At 46.9% G+C, this 14,719-nt stretch overlaps 1 protein-coding gene across 3 annotated transcripts in view; it reads right to left on the minus strand.

Annotated features, from left to right (window-relative positions):
* The window catches only part of LPP (LIM domain containing preferred translocation partner in lipoma), a 274,991-nt gene extending 260,488 nt beyond the window's left edge, over positions 1-14,503 (minus strand). For 2 of the 3 annotated variants that reach the window (XM_085513626.1, XM_015871614.3), the window contains exon 1: positions 14,315-14,503. The gene's annotated coding sequence lies outside the window, so the exon portion shown is untranslated. The remainder of the gene's footprint in view (positions 1-14,314) is intronic. The other variant, XM_085513625.1, reaches the window with a different exon arrangement.
* Positions 14,504-14,719: the final 216 nt, after the last annotated feature.

Here is a 14,719-nt window from a genome sequence, read left to right on the forward strand (position 1 = left end):
ACAATGGCCAACCCAGTTCACATCCATACAGGCACCTGTTAGATTCATACTCAGATAGATGCAGGTGCTGCCTCATCTGGTGTTAGCCACGACTGACACAAGGCCAGTTCAGACCTGGGGAGCGTTACTGAAGCACTATCTGCACTCGAAGTGGTTTAGTGTTACTGGGCTGAAAGGAAGCAGTGAGACATCCTGTTTATAGGCTGCAGAGCCCCACTGGATAAACAAGTGCACCTCGGTTAAAAGTAAAGTGGAAAAAAAAAAAATAGAGAAAGACTTAGTGGGTGTCAGGATAACGAAATACCGGCTCAGCTACATGCCTGAAAGCAAAACGTGTGGCCGCCAGCCTGTCCTACAGCCCCACGTGCTGTAGGGCTGCAGAATGTACAGAATGTGCCACCAGTCTCACTGCCACAGCCCTGCTCGTCTTTCAGCCCAGTGCTGGGCTGTTTCCTGGCATCCGGTGACACGACACCCCAGCTATTTTTCCACCCCCCTCATGCCACCCACACTCCTGAAGCTTTCTATGTATTTTGTGTTTCATCTGCTGCCAGCAGCCGCCAGGGCTGCACTGTGGATGCCCAGGGTTTTTTGAAGGGTTGGGAGAAGGAAGGGCATCATGCAAGGTCAGGGGAAGCTGTGGGCTGCCCCTCGGTGGGACCCCCATGACATCTCCAGTTAAAGGGAGTTAAAGGGCACTGTGGATGCCCAGGGTTTTTGCAGGGTTGGGAGAAGGAAGGGCATCACGCAAGGTCAGGGGAAGCTGTGGGCTGCCCCTCGGTGGGACTCCATGACATCTCCAGTTAAAAGGAGGTGAGAGGCTCAGTATCATGAGTTATTGCATACATGGTCGGGCAAGAGTGAGCAGAACTGGGCCAAAGTTCTGGGAGGGATCTACAGGGCACCTACAGAGAAACACTACAGGCATCCTGTTGCTTGTGACCTTAACAAGGGATTGAATGAAATGAGAAAAATGTCAATGCTACACCCTGCAAAGTTCTCCCCCCAGGAGAGCTCCATGGAGCAGACCCAAGGGTCACTCACTGCTCCAATGAGCCCAAACCCATCACACCCACATTTCGTTGGCAGGCAGAAATTCTCGCCTATTCAACACTTCTGGCACTGCTGCAGTGCAAATAGTAACTACAACAGGGAACACAGTTCACCTGCCATGCTCAAGAGGCAAGAATCAAACCCCAGCTAAGTCCCACAAGGACCCTCTCTCCATCTGGTCCATCTTCATAGCAATACCTGACTGCTCCTATCCCACCTTCAATATACACACCTTTACTGCTCCGCTGATCATTTTTTGCCCCTCACCAGTGAAATCTCCCATCCTCAACAGCCAACCCAGAAGGGAATGCTTTGGCTCTCATTTGTTTGCGTACAGGACAAGCATCACAATGTGGGAAAAAAAAGACCCAGGTCTGATATAATTCCTCACAGCTCTGTTCCCTTTTCACAGACTTTCCCTGTTCACCAGATCTCTGCAAAGCAGGTAGCAAACCCCAACATGTTCTCAGGCTCTGCCAGTCTGAAGGACTCCACCCAGATCTGGTTCAAAGCCCGAGCAACAGAGAATTAGCTCTGCATGTATGAGCAGTGCTCGCTGGCAGTGCCAGTGCACCCCATCCAACTGCTTCCATCACAGCGTGCCTGGCACAGCTCTGCCAGCACCTTCTGACCAAACGGGACATGCTCACTCTTACAGATCCTATGGAAGAGGCAGCACTGCCAGATCTCTGGATGATGAGCTGAGGTCCATGGAACCAAGGACTTCTCTCAAAAGAAAGTCCTGAGAACGTCATCTCTCATTTGTTTCCTATCCCGCTCCATCTCATGCTGCCGAGACAGGTCTGACTTACATTAGGTTTCCACAGTGCCTGACACAACAGGTCTGCAGGCTTACCTCGAAATGAAACAACAGTAAGCATGGGGTGACCGTGTCTTGGCTGGGCAGCCCCACCAGTTGAGACCTCGATTCTCAGAGGCATGACTCCAAGGTCAATAAGTAATTGTAAATGAAGTTGCTCGTTAGCTCCGAGTACTCCTGAAACCTTTATTCTGCCTCCTTTCCAGCTGGAAAGCAAGATCATTGAGAATGAAAGCAAGAGACTTGCAGGGAGGAGTGACAGATGCTGCCTGAGTGAACGTGTGAAAAAACTGACAGGCAGAAATAATGCACCTCACATGTCTTATGGTGGCAGTGGAGCAATAAATAATCTAATAGACTCCTAAGGCTTGTAGTATGCTCATAGCATTGTGTTCTCTTTTCAGAAGCCACTCCCCACACCAGATGACATCTGTCATGGTATAGAAGTTCCTGGAACAGGGAGATATTTTTAAATCTCTCAATGTGGCACAAAACTGTGAGTGTATCAGCCAAAATACCAGCCACCAAAGCATTTATATATAGCCTTGCACATACCATATATAGATGGGAACATAGACAGATACGTGGTATCTAGCAGCACTGCAAACAGACATTCTTCTGCTGGTCTCCAAGAAGCACTTGACAAGAAACTTCCCAGGCTGCTGCTCTGCCCGTGTCACCTTGCCTTGTGCATCTCTCTCCATCAGCTCCTGCTCCTCCAGGGCAGTAAGTACTGTTTCCCCGTTCTTAAGGATCATCAGAATGTTGTCCTTCCTACTGTATCTTGCACCTCCTCCTGCCCCTCTCTGCTTTGAGGCACTTAAGTCCCAGTGATTTAGTTTCCCTCTGCCCCACATGCTTTCAAAAGCAGAGCCCAGGGTGCCCCAAACTTCCCTCTTTGGATACAGCTCCCTCCAACATGTGCAAACTCTTGAGTATGGTTCCTATTAGAGACACTAACAGAGAGTCGGTCCTAATAGTAAAGAAAGATTTGCAAGCTCAGAACTAGCAATAGCTCCCCATGGAGCACCTGTAATCACTTCCCAGGAACTGCACAGGCACTGAGGTTATTGTGGGGGGGAAAACACCATAAAAAAAATAAAAAAGAAAGATAGAAAGAAGTGGTTTCAGACTGTGCAATTCATTTCCTCATAAGCATCAAACATGCATCAGCATTTCAAACAGAGAGCAGCAGCCCTTGCAACCAGGTTGATGTTTAAGCCCTTGAAACAGTTATCTACCTAATAATAACCCCATAGTGCACTCCTTGCCTGGCCACACGCCAGACCACATGCAGACTCTGCGTTTATTTATTTTTTCCCCTTCTGTTTTAAACTTTGTCAGACGTGGAAACGTTGACTCTGAGAAATTCAGACTCTTGTGTGGGACTGATTGGCTGTGACTTCTTTTTTTGTTGTTGAGGAAACCATGACTGGGGGGTCTGGGGAGTGGAGACAAAGGGGAAAACTCGTGTATTTTGCTTTCATGTGTACTTTATTTTCTCCTGTCAGGAAACAGTGAGAAAGGATCTGACCTAGTTGCTGTCAGCTGTGTTGGAAGTGATTTTATCAGCTCCACCTGCTTAATGGGGGTATTATTCAAGACTGCAAGGACAATGATTCGGAAACAAATGAGCACCAACCTGCGAGTTCTCCAGGGACAAATGAAGAAATGCAGGACACAAGCAATCAACAATAGCAGGACAGTCTCGAGGCTGAGAGAGGAAGGAAAAGGGGGAGGGATTGTTGAGCATCTCTGTGTGTTTGCCTGGGGAAAAGAGATATTACCAGGCCAACTCAGCTTGTTCAAACATCTCAGAGTTTGCTCCACATTAATTTCAGTCAAGAGAAACAAAAGAACTGCTCTGAGAGACATGGCAGTTACATCTGGGGAGGAACATCATGTCCATGTCAAGCCTTCAAAGTCTTATAAGCTGCAAGGAGTGCAACACAGTTTCTTAACAAGCAGTGAAGAACAGCCTCGACAGAACAGGCTGGAAGGTAAGGTACCACAGTGCCACTTATACCTGCTACGGACCAAGTGTGCATCACCAGGCCCAGTGAAACCACAGTGAATCACATCCTGCAGACCTCTCCTTATAGGTGAACTATTAAGGGAAAACTTGTGCCATCAGAATAACAAAGGAGCCTCCAAAGAGCAGGTGGACAACAGTATATGATGAATCAACCACTATAGAAGGCACCACAAAGACACTCAACTGGTGCTTTAATATATATATATGTATGTATATATTTATATATAAGGGAAAAGGTAAAAAGAACTTTTTCATGTTCTAACATGAGCAGAAAGCCCCAGGTCACTGCCTTTCCAATCACTGGGGCAATAGCAGCACTCACTGCAGTGTACTAAGCTCAATAAGGATTCTCCAAGCAGCAGACTGTGACTACCCAGTGCTCTGAAATATCCTCCAATTTTACGTGTGTTTTAAACAAACTAATGGCACGTGAGCACAAATAGCATCATGTACACAGCCAGCTGGTAGTATGACACACGGATCACCACTAAGACCCTGTGAATTTGTAGTGTGCAGGTCACACCCAAAGATTTCTCACCATCTGTTCCATCTCCACCATGTACCCCATTCCCCAAAGGATTTACTATGACAACTCCATAAGCATCCATCAGCAAGGCTGAGACAACCATCACCCACATGCACAACACACACAGGTCAAAGGGGAAAACAAGCCCTCCAGCACTGGGACAGGTCTCTTCTGCACCTTCTCCCTATGGAATAACAGCAAATAAGGACATCTGGTGCCTTGTCTGAAGCCCTAAGAAACATCAGTCTGGTATCCCTGCCTCTCCCAACTGCTCTAACTACGTAGACACTTATATTCCTACATACATATACACTCAATGAGACCAAACATTTCCATCAAGACAAATGCCAGGCATTTGATGCCCATCCATGACACAAATGGATGGATTTTTGAATGAATTCACCAATTTTGCCCTGACACAGAGAGGTGGATCAAGCCAAGGAAGAAAGAAGCCAATGCCCTTTGCAAACAGGCACAGCAAGGTGCCAGTCCAACTGAAAACGCTGTGCCCAGCACCTTTGGAGGCATTGCCCAAGGGGCAGGTGGTTAGAGATGAAAAAGACACACCAGGAAAACTCTTCTATAGGAGCTGATATTTCAGCTACTAAATAAGTTTCTGTTTAAACAGGCAATAATTATGTCCACTCAGGAATTTCTCGTTTTCACCACTTAAAAACACCCAAAGCTGCTTTGAGGCTTTTCCTTTTTTCTCTCCCACCTTTATTTGCTAGGTAAACACATTTGTGTGAGGCCTGGATCCCACATTTAGTTTCTGCAGCATCAGCTTAGAAGCAGAGCAGCAGCGACCCAGGCAGCTCCAGCAGGGCATCCTGGCTCCTGCTCCTGACACTCCAACTCACCAAAGAGCAAAACCCCAAACCATCCAGCTCCTCACAGGACCTTCTCCCAGTGCAGGATGAAGCAGATGATGTCATTTTTGCTATCTGTGCTCAAACTTATAGACACCGGGATTGCCCATGAACTCCCTCACAGGTTGAATCGGTCCCATGAGTCAGTTTTGTTTCTGCTTATAAAGCAGTGCTGCAAGTTTAGCAGCAGATCGAGGCCTTGCTTGAGGCAGGTGGGAGATGTCCTGTTACTTCTAATAAACACTTTGCAGCCTTTACAAAAGCATGCATAGGTCAACGCAGTGATACCTGCTGTCTCCTTCATGGGCAGATGTGGATATGCCACACCAATGGGTACAGCCCCAAAGAGAGCAGGCTGTGAAAGCTGCACACCAGCACAATCTCTTGCCTACTGCTACCTCATTCTGCTCATGAAGATGCCTCTGATAACCACAAGAAGACAGACAAAGTAAAAGGAAGCTGAAAATTTGGATCACTCCCTCGCCTTGACACATGTATACATATACATGCATACATATGAATGCATATGCACGTCTGTGCCTGTGTGTGTAGCTTTGGGCAAGTCCCTTAGCCTCCTCACTTACTGGAAGTAGGAGGGTAATACCACTGTCGTAAATGCACTGTAAAAGCCAAGGGCTGTGTAAATATCTGTAGGCACAAGGAAGCCCAATATCTGCATCTCCACCCCAACACTACAGATAATGAGAAATTTCAGCAAAGACACACCGCTGAAATGTCTCATCAGCCCAAGATCAGCGGCAACAGCCCAAGGAGGTTGCTGGCAGATATCCCATGACACTTTCTATTATGTCTCTTTATATTGCCTTATGTTTTGCCCATCTGTTGGTCTTCTTGCCAAAGAGAAAAGCAGGGAGTGACTGACTCCTCATCAAACAGGCCGGCTCCATGCCTTTAGCAACATGAAAGCCCCTTACAGTAGCCAAAAACCTCTTTCCCTCTGAAAGCAGGTTGTCCCCACCACATTCAGCCCCAGCTCATTCAGAAACTAAGTTCTCATCTAAGATCATGGTACCACTTTGCCAGGCTGGCCACACTGATGTTCACCACGAGACCACATCTCCGTGCAGCCTCTGCAGCATCTCACAGGAGAAGGGGGGGTAGGAGAGGGGAGTCATTTTGGACAATGAAAATGTAATGGAACATTTTGTATCGATCTATGGTGGAATTAGTCATTTTTAGAGTGACTCGCCTCTTTTTTCTACCCCTAAATTATGGACTACAAGAAATTGAAATTGCCCAGATAATGGGCAATTTTAGATGCTCTAAGCCCAGTTTTTTTTCCTGCTGAAGCAGCATACCATGATAGTAGATGGACTGAGCTCCAGAGAAGATGCCCTTCAAGTTTCCATACCATTTACCAGCTACAAAGAAGTTGTCTCTAACTAATGGGGAAAACAGGAAAGGACGAGTCTGGGGAGCAAATGAGAAACCAGAAGGAAGATCTGGAAAGTATCAGCAGTGGAAGGAGACACAGATGACCAGTAAGATTTCCAAGCTCAATTCGATGTAAGCTAATGCACGAGGACCTGAGTGCAAAGATTACTTTTCTTTTACTAGGGAGTGGATTCAACACAGCAAAACCCGCTGCTCCCACCCATTTCCCATTAGATCTCATTGAAGTGCAGTCTGTCTCACTTGAAAAACAATTCATAATATATACATCCATATTAAATATGTACACACACATACAAGCCCACCTGTGATTTGTTTTCTCTGGAGGACTAACTTTGATAACATTAAGCAAAATGTGGCAGTTTCCCTGTGCACTTGGCTGCTGGGGTTTTTGCATCAGTGCACATCCAAAATGTCACTGCATGTAACCACCAAGCTCCTCACCAGATGCACACTGCATTCAAACCCAGCCAAGAGATCTTCCAGCTCTGGGATTCAGATGGAACCAACACTCTCCATTCAAGGTAGAAACTGGTACTTCATACACTGCGAGATGACTAATCCCAATAGCTGAGTTACAGCATAACTTCTAACACACAAAAAAAGAAAAGTTAAGGTCATCTTGACTCTCATCTACAACATCCCACAGTGTCCCCTCCCACAGCTGCCTCACTGCTCTTTTTTCCTCCCACAGCTTTTCTCATTTTCTGCCCTCCTCTTCAACCTTATTTCCTTTCAGGTCTTCTCACCTCCTTCCATACCCATCCACCCTCCTCTGTCTATTCACTCTGGCACATTAAACACCCTTCCCATCAACCACACTTCCCACCTCTGAAGTCCTTTTCTTCTAGGAATCCCCTTTATCTAGATTTCTATCTCCAACAACCAGCCATGCCATCCCTCACCCAGCCCTCAAGTGTATGTTTGTCCATCTTGGATTGCAGACTCTTAAGGACGAGGACTGGCTTCTTCTCTGCTTTTAAAGCACTTTTATGAGGTGTGTAAATGACAAATAAGCAATCTCAGCATTCCAGGGTGGCTCGGTGTCAGTTCCCTCCACCGAGCTCCCTTGGTGTTTGCATTTCCTCCACAGCAAACTAATCAGCTCTTAAGACTTTTTCTTCCTTATCTCTCAGCTACAAGGCTGTTACTTAAATTTTATCAGCGTTTTTCAAAAGATGGTTGAGAAAGGGAGGTGGGCAAACAAAGGGCCTTTACCTGCACTGCTCACCCATAAGCTCCAGCCACGAGACACACAGAAATTTGTGTGAGCATTGCATGCACTAACAAGGGGAGAAGATGGCCAGAAATAACATACTGGGATTATTTCAAACCCCAGACACCTCCAGTTTTCGGTGGATTTTGGTACTGGCAGACACACAGATACTGAAGGAGTAGCTATCAAATATATATTGACTTTTGCCAGCCAAGTGTCTCTACTATGGGGAGAGGAGATAAGTGGAATGCTGATATGGAAAACTCTGTCAAGGAGAAGAAAGTTATGAAGAGAGGGTTAAGCACAACACAAAAGGCACCAAGAGGTAACCAAGAAGCCAATGCAGCAAGAGCATACAACTCTCCATGTCAGAGCTGAGCACTAAATCTGCTGTTTGATAACAACACCCACATGTGACAGGAGATTGATGCAGTGGGTGCAGCACTTCACAAGAATCATTAAGATGCTTATTCAACCAATTAAGAAAAAAAAAGGCAAGAGCACTTACTAGACAGCTCACTGGGTTGGTGCTATCAGCTGGTTCCTTATCTCAGCAGAACCTGAGCTGTCTGAAGTTTCCCAACACCACACCTTGCTGCTCTCTGACCCCTCTGCACCACATTGATCTCCCCACTGCCTTCCCCCAGCAGCCCCCCACCCACACGTGGTCACCGCCTCCATCACCCCCAGCTGCTGACCTTCACAACCCCCAGCTTAAAATATTGCTCACTCACCCACTCAGAAGCCACATATCCCTCAGTCCCAACAGTGAGATTATCTGATAGAGCCTTCTACACTCATGTCTCTGCAGATAACTAGCTGATAGCTAAAAGAACTGTGGATAGCATCTGTGTGGGGAAGTATCAATGATAAGTCTATTATACTATTAGAAACCTCATCCTTACCCTTAGGAAAAATTACATTTTTTGTTATCAGTTTCATCTCAACTTAGCCATCCCTCAGACCGCACAGCAAAACACAGTCCAGTAAATCACTTGGAGGGGGAACACTAAAAGCACCCCACGATTAAAGGAAATGGCCATTGCAGTCAAGGCAGCAACAAGAACAGTGCAAATAACTAAAAACTGAAGTTAAAGCAGTTGTTTTCTAAACAACAGAACCTGGCTATAGAATCATTTTGAACTGGAAGGAACACTTCAAGGTCATCTGGTCCAACAGCCCTGCTACAAACAGGGACATCTACAGCTCCATCAGTGCTCAGAGCCTGTTCCCCCTGACCACGATTGTCTCCAGGGATGAGGCACCCACTACCTCTCTGTGCAGCCTGTGCCAGTTCCTCACCACCCGTATCATAAAAAACTTCTTCCTTGTATCCAAACCGTATCTCCCCTTACGACATCCTGTAAGAACAATCAAACCAACAGAGCAAAGGGAGAGCTGCCTGAAGGCACTTCTCTGCACAGCAGCCTTCCCCAAGACAGACCCAAGGGCTGATGCTTAGTGCTGCCCTGGATACTTGCCCAGAAGCTCTCACATGGTTCACAGCCCCATGCATAGAAGGGCAGTGGTGGGCACACTCCTGCTGAACCCATGCTGGCTGAGCTGTCTAACAGGTAGAACTTAAAAAGCCATTTGGGGAAAATATTGCCTTTTTATAGCTTATCTAAGTGCAGACAGCTGCCTTCCTTCTCTGAAATAGAAGAATTTAACAGCCACGCATGCAGGGACAGATTTAAAAGGTTCCATCTTCTAAGAAACAACCTACACATCCAGAAACAGAAGGCCAGATTTGTTTTTATACTGGAACCCCCTTCCATATGCTAACTGTGCCCACGGATCTGCAAAAACCCTGCTCTGAAAAGGAGATGTTCATTCAGCAACAGGCGACAAGTAACTTGACTCTGCCTTGCCATAAGGCCCGTTCCCACTAAAACCAGTGGCAAAACAGCACACAATATACTATGTTTTGCTGGCGTTTAAACAACACAGAGCTGCAAGAGAGCACTAAACATTACAAAACAAACCTAACAAGTTCCATAAGGACATCCCACAGCTACAGCTGATCCACATCTCGCTGTTGTTCCCTTTGGGATCAGTTGTGATTTGTTCTGGGTGACAGAGATGGGGGCTGCGTTCCCAGGTCAGCCCCAGCCCCATACTGGGGTCACAGTATGGGGACAGGGAGGACTCTGATGAGTGGGGTCTTCCACAGGACAGCTTACAGATACCACGTCAGCCTCAAGCAGCCCCTGCAGCCATTCTACCTCCAACATGTTTGTAAGTACAGCAGGAATAATGTCATTTTCCTGCCTTTCAGCAACAGCAAGCCCTGTAAGCTTCTTCAGATCAAAACCACTGAATTCCCTTGAATTTAACACTGGACAAGCCTGACACTAATGAAGCAAATAGTTCTGAATGTAACAGGATCTTACAGTATCACCTTTTACCAGCAACAGTTGGACCATTTATCTACAGGACAATGGTTTTTATTTCTATTCTTTTAAGTGAGCAAAGGGGTACCAAAGACAAGGGCCTGCTGTGAAATGACCAAAATTCCCATGCAAACAACCCATTAGCAGTGTTCAAATGCAATTTAAATTACTAGCTGTTAAAGTGCTCCTCAATTTCATGGTAAGTTTCCAAGGAAAATTACATGCTATGTACTATTTAATTGATTGTTTTCTACTTCTCAACATCCTTTTATTCCCTCCTCCTGTCTTTTCCTTAATTTCAAGAGATGATAATGACTTTTCATGGAGGAAGGGGGAATGGCTGGCAGAGCTAAGAGGGATTTACCTGAAGAACGAACATGTAGGTGGGAAGGAGCTGCCAAAACAGACAGCTTCTCTGGGACACGTCCGTGTGATATTTTCACAGTAGGGGTGTGAGACAGCACAGCACAATCACTCCTTCCCTCCCTGCTGCAGGCAGCCACGCTTCCAAAACTTGCAATCTCTTTAAAATGCAGTCACCCCCCACATCAGGGAACTGGAGAGCCCTGTGCACAGTTAGCCTGTAAGGAAGCAGGAGCAACTCGTTTGTCCCCTCCTGGGCACACTGAGTCCTTGAACTGACACGCTCACCAGAGGCAAACAGGTTTTTCTCATTTGAGAGATCTCAACCCAAATGCAAATAGCTGGTTCACAGGAGTGAATTTCCCTCAAAGTTGACTGAAGAATGAGGCCAAGAGTAAGGCCTCCTGCTGCTTGCAACAGCTGTTACACAGGAATGTGCATTATAAAGCTAATAACCACAGACATTTCTTAGAAGACTGCACTCTGCTCAGATACCAAGAAGGGAGCAGCAGCACAATTAGGTAAAGTGCCATCTGGAAACTCTGGAATAACGACACACGTTGGGGTCGAGTCACACACTGCCAACATACATCACCTTTACGAAATACTCAGGATGACTTGGTTTATATTAAAGCAACTGATGTAGAAATACTTCTTGCCTAGAGAAGTACGGCTTTATTAGAGTAAGAGAAATGGGTTTAACAACACTATTCAGCATACAGTTGTGAAATGCCTGCCTGCAGGAGCTGAACATCACACAGAATCAGGAGATTTGCACTTGTCCCATATTTGCCACATGGTGCCTCAGTTTCTACACCTGCACCCACCAGGAAAACACAGCTTTCCTCTACCTGCAGACATACTTCAGTGTTCCAGAGCTCTGAAACCTCTGCAAAGCATCAGACACGTAGAGGCATCTGTGTATAATCTTGTCTCCTTGCCCACATGTGCAATCCCCATGTTAAATGGGGCAGCTCCTCTTGACTGCTGAGGGACAGGTGAACCCAGCCCTTAGTGCACACCAATGGGTCACACAGCAACAAGTGTCACCACTGCCATATCCAGGGAGCTGTGCTGTGATAATGTGATGCAACAGCCAGGCTGAAGGATGGGCAGTGAACCAATCCTGCTTACTTGGAAGCTAAAGCAAGTCCTCTGCATTCAATGCATCATTACAGGAGGCTTAAGAAACACAGGCATGGAGCTCTCTAAATGTGTTTGAGGTCCATGGAAGCCATGGAAAGCTTCTCAGGCTGAAGTGTTTACAGGGTGCCAGGCTGAAGGGGAAAAAAAATCTTTACAGAGTTGTATTAGTTTACAAGTCAGCCCTTAATGGCTCCTTTCTGCTCATCCGCTGAGGATCCTGGTTAGCATCAGCAATCACTGGATCTGCCCAGGTCTCAAAGAAACACCAGAGGAAGAACAGCAGTAGCTGCGCACAGGGACGCTCAGCCTTCGGGTCCATTCAGCGGAGATGTCTCACGGAGAAGGTTCCACATAGAAGGTTACCAGCCCCAGTGCACAGCCCTGAGTTCCATCACCCACTGGGCCTCGTACAGCTCATCCTGGTCTTCCAACAAGCGCAGAAAGGGAGAGACTGTGAGGGGAACAGAACAGCATCACTTCCAGTCCTGCAGCGCTGCCCCCAAACACCGAACTGGGCTACAAGCAGCCTGCAAAGCCTGGATGTGCCACAACCCAATGCTACCAACACAGGGCTGAGCTGCAAGCACTGCACAGGAGGCACACAGGGGCAAAGCGCAGTGCACACATAGTGATGGTTCTCAGCTCACCACACTGCCACACACAGCCAAGGAAGCAGGGCTCCTTCAGCAGGTCTCTGGGAGAGGCCTTGCATGCTGCACAGCCCCATACGCAGCCCCAGCAGCCCATTTATCCAGCCCACTACCTCCTCTCTCTGCTCAGGCTGTGAATGCCTTTTGGCAGCAGTTTTTTGGGCACCTCAGTACAAGAAAGACATTGAGGTCCTGAAGCATGTCCAGAGAGGGGCAACAGAGCTGTAAAGGGTCTGGAGCATGATGGGGAGTGGATGAGATGGGATGGTTCAGTCTGCAGAAGAGGAGGCTCAGGGGAGACCTTATTGCTCTTGACATCTCCCTGACAGGTGGTTGTGGCAAGGGGGGAGTCTGCCTATTCTCACAGGTAAAAGTGATTGGAAGAGAGGGAACAGCCTTAAGTTTTCACTAGGAGAGGTTCAGGTTGGATATTATGAAAAGTTTCTTCCTAGAAAGAGTGGTGGTGCAGTGGCACACGCTGCCCAGGGGTGTGAGAGAGTCACCATCCCTGGAGGTGTTTAAGAACCATGGAGATGTGGCACAGAGGGACATGGTCAGTGGGCATGATGAGGATGGGTTGGGCTGGGTGATCTTAGTGGGCTTCTTAGTTAGTCTGCAAGCTCCAAACCCATCCTGTCTGCAGGAATATACCCCAGCAATTCCCCCAGTACCCCCTGCAAAAGAATGCTCTCCAACTCACATCCTACCCTTGTGATAGTTATGCCAAGCACTTCTTCATGCCCAGAACAACCAAGCCAGTTGTGCATCCAAAAGATCTGATCCACATCCCCAGGAAAACTGAACCTCCTAAGTATTCAACCTCATTTAAAAGGACAAAAGAGAGACAATGAGGTAACTGTGTAACAAGAGGACTAAACTAAAAATCAGGTGAGTATGATAACAAGTTCCAATCAGCCTAACACCACCAGTTAGCAAAGAGGATGCATGCACCACTAACCAACAGAGGAACTAATTGTATTTCAGCAATGGCCCTTCCCAAGCACAGGATGAGGTGCAGTAATTGTGTCTGAGGCACAGGGCTCGCTGCCAGGCAGCCCCCAGAGCTGCCACTAAAAGCACTCTGCCCGCGTTACATGCTCCAAATGACAGGAGGAATGCAGCACGGTGGATCTCCACTCCAGATTCCTAAGCAGGGCTTCTGTTGCCATGAATAAAACAGGAAGCCAAGCATGCTCCAGGTTCTCCGTATCCCTGACTTCCTGGATGAACCGCAGTTTCCTTTCAGGAAGGAGAAAGGAAAGGGGGGAAAAATAAAGAGAAGCAGACAGCTGCAGCATCAGATGGAGAAAAAAACTTCTCACTAGGGAAAAATAAAGGGTAACAGGAAAAGCCATACACTTTTTCTTCATCCAGTTAAAGATGCTCAACTTCTGCAGCTCTCTTAACAGGACGGTTAAATATTAACATTTGAAATAAATATATCCATGTGTTACACAGCCTTTTTAACATACACGCTCACTCAGGGGACAGAAATCTTTCTTAAGCTATATTTTACTCACTGACCACATGCACATAAATCCATTTAACTCTACGCTGCATCGCTGCATTATCCAGAAACTAGAAGGAAGAGCATGACTGAAAGGAAGCTTAAATTATCTTTATACTTAGGCCTGGAGAAACATTTTGCCTTCGAGCCCAAGCCACTAAGCTCCCTTTCCCTGCTACAGAAGGCTTTGCTGGGTCAGTTTCTGCTGACTGCTGATCCGCATGCCTGCCTCCACCAGCAGCCACGCACGCACATTGATGCAATCCCACTGAACGAAACAAAAAACCCCAGGTTGCTCGCTAAAGCAGCAATGATGCACTTACCAGCATCCAGGCAAGCTCCTGCACTAAATACGCTTCCCTCTCGCGCGGATCAAATTTGGAACAAGGTCCAGCAGCAAAAGAGAACTGAAAAGTGACCACAAGAAGCTTCCAAAACAAGAATGAAAAAAAAACAACAAAAAAACCCTTTAGTAAAGGAATTCAAATCCTGCTTCCACCAGACCCTGAGTCACCTCCCCTCCCTTGCAATAGATCAGAGCAATGGGTAAACATTTCCAAATATGGAGATCAAAACTCCGAAGGATGTCAAAAAAATCACCCTTCTTTGCCTGGCTTTGGCACGGGGACGACTTGCCCCTCTCAAGCCTGAATTCCAAACGCTGAGCACATCACCATTACTGACCCGAGCACAGTCTGAACCTGGGGCTGCGTGTTGCTGCCGCATCC

The sequence above is a fragment of the Coturnix japonica genome, chromosome 12 (genome assembly GCF_054131305.1).
Source record: "Coturnix japonica strain WE chromosome 12, WE-NBRP24, whole genome shotgun sequence".
NCBI classification, from domain to species: domain Eukaryota; kingdom Metazoa; phylum Chordata; class Aves; order Galliformes; family Phasianidae; genus Coturnix; species Coturnix japonica.